The sequence below is a fragment of the Rhinopithecus roxellana genome, chromosome 3 (assembly GCF_007565055.1).
Source record: "Rhinopithecus roxellana isolate Shanxi Qingling chromosome 3, ASM756505v1, whole genome shotgun sequence".
Lineage (NCBI taxonomy): Eukaryota > Metazoa > Chordata > Mammalia > Primates > Cercopithecidae > Rhinopithecus > Rhinopithecus roxellana.
Genome location: NC_044551.1, coordinates 82065509 through 82070996, shown reverse-complemented (window position 1 = coordinate 82070996; position 5488 = coordinate 82065509).

Here is a 5488-nt window from a genome sequence, read left to right as displayed (position 1 = left end):
AAAGACGATGCCGTTCAATCAATATATGTTAGTATATGTGTACAAAGAGCCACAATAGTTATTTTAAATCAACTTTACATATATCAAACACGAAGAATATGATATTTTCGTGTATTTTCTTTTGGACAATATTGATGATATCCTTTCTCTGAAGTTTCAGTTTCAGGGGATAAAAATAGCTAGAAATGTGAATATACTTAAAAGTAACATTTTAAAAATAATTTGTAAGTGAAAGTCATACATTCACATAATTTTGAAATTAGGCATTATTATTGCACTGTGTAAAATGTAAAAGATCAGTCTTATGTCCTATGTTTCCATCCCATATTCCAGTTTCAGCTTTTTATGTTGTTTCTTCTGATAGCATACTCTCGACTTTTCATCCCAATACTATATAACACTTCAGTATCCTCCACTGCCTTCAATTCCTCTTCACAGCTTCTCAATGTTAAAAAGCTTCTGAGTTACCTCAAGATATCAGTTTTGAGATGTTCTTGAAAATCCTTGCCATATAAAACCAAACTTTAGGTCATTTGTCATGTAACAATGATTCCTTGATCTTGAGATGGAGGGCCTTTATAAACAGTAATCTATCTTTCCATCTCATGATATTCCAAGGCCTTAAACTTTTCTTTTGCATCTCTCAATGTCCCAAAAATGAAATGTAAACTTATTTGTGCATGACTTTGACAATTAACATCATTGTCAATTATCTTGGAACTAATAGAAGCAGTAAAGTCATTTATCCCAGGGATGTAACATTTAGGTTACACTGACACATCATGGAAGACATCTTTATTCTATACTTCAAAAGAGATATTTGAGATTGCCACTTTATGAATCAAAGATAAGTTACTGTGGGTTTGTCATAAATAGCTCTTATTATTTTGAGATACGTTCCATCAATACCTGATTTATTGAGACTTTTTAGCATGAAGGGGGTGATGAATGTTACCGAAGGCTTTTTCTGCATCTATTGAGATAATCATGTGGTTTTTATCATTGGTTATGCTTATGTGATGGATTATGCTTAATGATTTGCATATGATGAACCAGCCTTGCATCCCAGTGATGAAGCTGACTTGATCGTGGTGAATAAGCTTTTTGATGTGCTGCTGGATTCAGTTTGACAGTATTTTATTGAGGACTTTTGCATCCATGTTCATCAGGGATATTGGCCTGAAATTTCCATTTTTTTTGTTGTTTCTCTGCTAGATTTTGGTATCAGGATGATGCTGGCCTCGTAAAATGATTGGAATAGTTTCAGAAGGAATGGTACCAGTTCCTCTTTGTTCCTCTGGTAGAATTAAGTTGTGATTCTGTCTGGTTCTGGGCATTTTTTGGTTGGTAGGCCATTAATTGCTGCCTCAATTTCAGAACTTGTTATTGGTCTATTCCAGGATTTGACTTCTTCCTGGTTTGGTATTGGGAGGGTATATGTGTCCAAGAATTTATCTATTTCTTCTAGATTTTCTAGTTTATTTGCATAGAAGTGCTTACAGTATTCTCTGATGGTAGCTTGTATTTCTGTGGGATCAGTGGTGATATCCCCTTTATCTTTTTTATTGTGTCTATTTGATTCTTTGCACTTTTCTTCTTTATTAGTCAGGCTAGCGGCCTTTCTATTTTGTTAAACTTTTCAAAAAACCAGCTCCTGGATTCACTGATGTTTTGAAGCATTTTTCACATCTCTTATCTCCTTCAGTTCTGCTCTGATCTGTTATTTCTTGTCTTCTGCTAGCTTTTGATTTTTTTTTTTGCTCTTGCTTCGCTAGTTTAATTGTGATGTTAGGGTGTTGATTTTAGATCTTTCCCACCTTCTTCTGCAGCCAGTATCATACGGAATGGGCAAAAGCTGAAAGCATTACCTTTGAAAACTGGTACAAGACAAGGATGCCATCTCTTACCACTCCTATTTAACATAGTATTGGAAGTTCTGGCCAGGGCAATCAGGCAAGAAAAAGAAATAAGTTGTATTCAAACAGGAAGAGAGAAAGTCAAATGGTCTCTGTTTGCAAATGACATGATTGTATATTTAGAAAACCTCATTGGCTTAGCCCAAAATCTCCTTAAGCTGATAAGCAACTTTAGCAGAATCTCAGGATACAAAATCATTGTGCAAAAATCACAAACATTCCTATACAACAATAATAGACAAACAGAGAGCCCAATCATGAGTGAACTCCCATTCACAATTGCTACGAAGAGAATAAAATACCTAGGAATATAACTATAAGGGATGTGAAGGACCTCTTCAAGGAGAACTACAAACCACTGCTCAAGAAAGAGAGGACACAAATAAATGGAAAAACATTCCATGTTCATGGATAGGAAGAATTACCATTGTGAAACTGGCCATATTGCCCAAAGTAATTTATAGATTCAATGCTATCACTGTCAATCTACCACTGACTTTCTTCACAGAATTAGAAAAGAACTACTTTAAATTTAATATGGAACCAAAAAAGAGCCCACATAGCCAAGACAATCCTAGGCAAAAAAACAAAAACAAACAAACAAACAAACATAAAACAAAGCTGGAGGCATCACCATACCTGACTTCAAACTATACTACAAGGCTATGGTAACTAAAACAGCATGATACTGGTACCAAAACAAAAATATAAACCAGTGGAACAAAACAGAGGCCTCAGAAATAATGCCACACATCAACAACCATCTGATCTTTGACAAACCTGACAATAACAAGCACAGGGAAAAGGATTCCTTATTTAATTAATGTTGTTTGGAAAACTGGGTAACCATATGAAGAAAACTGTAACTGGACCCCTTTCTTACACCTTATACAAAAATTAACTCAAGATGGATTAAAGACTTAAACCTAAAACACCAAAAGCAATGGCAACAAAAGCCAAAATTGACTTACAGGATCTAATTAAACTAAAGAGCTTCTGCACAGCAAAAGAAACTATCATCAGAGTGAACAGGCAACCTTAATAATGGGAGAAAATGTTTGCGATCTATCCATCTGAGAAAGGACTAATATCCAGAATCTACAAGGAACTTAAACAAATTGAAAAAAAAATCAAAAAGTGGGTGAAGGATATGAACAGAGACTTCTCAGAAGAAGACGTTCATGTGGTCAACAGACATATGGAAAAAAGCTCATCATCACTGGTCATTAGAGAAATTGCAAATCAAAACCACAATGAGATACCATCTCACACCAGTTAGAATGGCAATCGTTAAAATGTCAGAAACAACAGATGCTGGAGAGGATGTGGAAAAACTGGAACACTTTTACACTGTTGGTGGGAGTGTAAATTCGTTCAACCATTATGGAAGACAGTGCGGCAATTCCTCAAGGATCTAGAACCAGAAATTCCATCTGACCCAGCAATCCCATTACTGGGTATATACCCAAAGAATTATAAATCATTCTACTATAAAGACACATGCACACATATGTTCATTGCAGCACTGTTCGCAATAGCAAAGACTTGGAACCAATCCAAATGCCCATCAATGATAAAATGGGATAAAGAAAATGTGTCACATGTATACCATGGAATACTATGCAGTCATAAAAATAGATGAGTTCATGTTTTTTTCAGGGACATGGATGAAGCTGGAAACCATCATTCTCAGCAAGCTAACACAGGAACAGAAAACCAAACACTGCATGTTGTCACTCAAAAGTGGGAGTTGAACAATGAGAACACATGGGCACAGGGAGGGGAACATCACACAATGGCACCTGTCAAGGGGTGCAGGGGTAGGGGAGGGGTAGCATTAAGAGAAATATCTAATGTAGATGATGAGTTGATGTGTGCAGCAAACCACTATGGCACGTGCAAACCTATGTAACAAACCTGCACATTCTGCACATATATTCCAGAACTTAAAGTGCAATAATAATAATAAAAAAATCATCACAAAGAAAAAAAGAAATAGAGAAGTCACAAATGCATGTACCTTAAAGGAAAGGATAGAAATACCTGTTTCTGAAAATATTGTCTAGCAGAGGATACATAAGAAACATTTATCAATCAAATTTGTGATATCTATGTCTTTATTTGTAGAATGCCTACATTCTTGAATAAATGAGTAAATACGTAAATGAGGCCTTTAAAAAAGAATAAAGTATCAGGGAGTCTTCAGAGTAAAAACCTTAAAAGATTCATAAAAACTTGTTTTGTCATTGGAAATTTTAAAAGTAAATTTTATATTTTAAAATAGTTGTAGATTTGGAAAACATTTGATCCAGTTCAAGTCTTTTTATATATTGAGGCCCTTTATAGCTTCATTCCTCTGCCTGAAATTTTCTCCTATTTTATCCTTCAGTGACTGTCTCCATTTTATCATATATAACTAATGTAATTTACTGCAAAATGTGCTTAGAACAACATACATTTATCAACCTACAATTCTGGGAGTCAAAAGTCTAACATGGATCTCACTGGACAAAACTTAAAGTATCAGCAAGTTGGTATTTCTTTCTGGAGGCTATTGTAGAGAATCCACTTCCTTTCCTTTTGGAGCCTCTAGGGGATATCTGTGTGCCTTGGCATTATGGATATAAAAATGTGCTGTAGATAAATCATGATTGAAGGAGAAGATACAAGAAATATTTAAAAATTTGAAATTCACGAAGTCAAAAAGATTTATTAAACATTATATATTATTATGCAATGTCTGTTTTTATGCTTACATTATTATTCATGAAATATATAACACATTTTATATTTATATCCTGTTTTAATGGACACTAGTCAATATATTTTTATAGAGTTAATCATATTATTTTTAAACTTAAGGAACGCTCTTATTTGTATCATATATTATACTCCCAAGCACAAACAAATTATAATAGAAATGGCAGCTTGAGAATATATAATATATGTAAAAAATAAAAGCTACTAAGTTTCTATTGACAATTTAAAGAGGAAACATTTAATGAACAATTAATTCATTACAATATAAGAACATTATGGAAATCTCTTTAATTTTTATAATCTAAGGCAATTGGGTCAATAAAAATGTATCAACATATTAAATTTGTTATATCTTAATCTTATTCACCTACATAAAAATTTACATTATTTAGATTCCTAGATAAGCACTAAAATAAAGTTTCTCAAAAGTTCTTTAAACTTTTTAAATTGAATTTGCTTTTAAACATTTAATGTCTTCTATAGTACAAAGAATAATATGTGCCTCTAATGTGTATATTTTTTAGCCCTAATTTATTTTATTTTTACTTGTTCAGGGAGATGTAGATAAAATCCTCACAAATTAATCTCATGTAAGTATTAAAATGGAAAAACAATGTCAATTTGTAATGTTTGTTTTCCTCTTTTACCAAGATCTAAGGAAATATATAAAGTCGATTTGGTTATTGAAGATTCAGCAGAATAGGATTGGAAACTAATTTCTTGGGATTGCAGTATTTTTTTTTAATAGCCTTTTCTTCATAATTAAACGTATCTTGGAGAACTTAGTTGTGTAGGAAAGGTATAACTTTGGT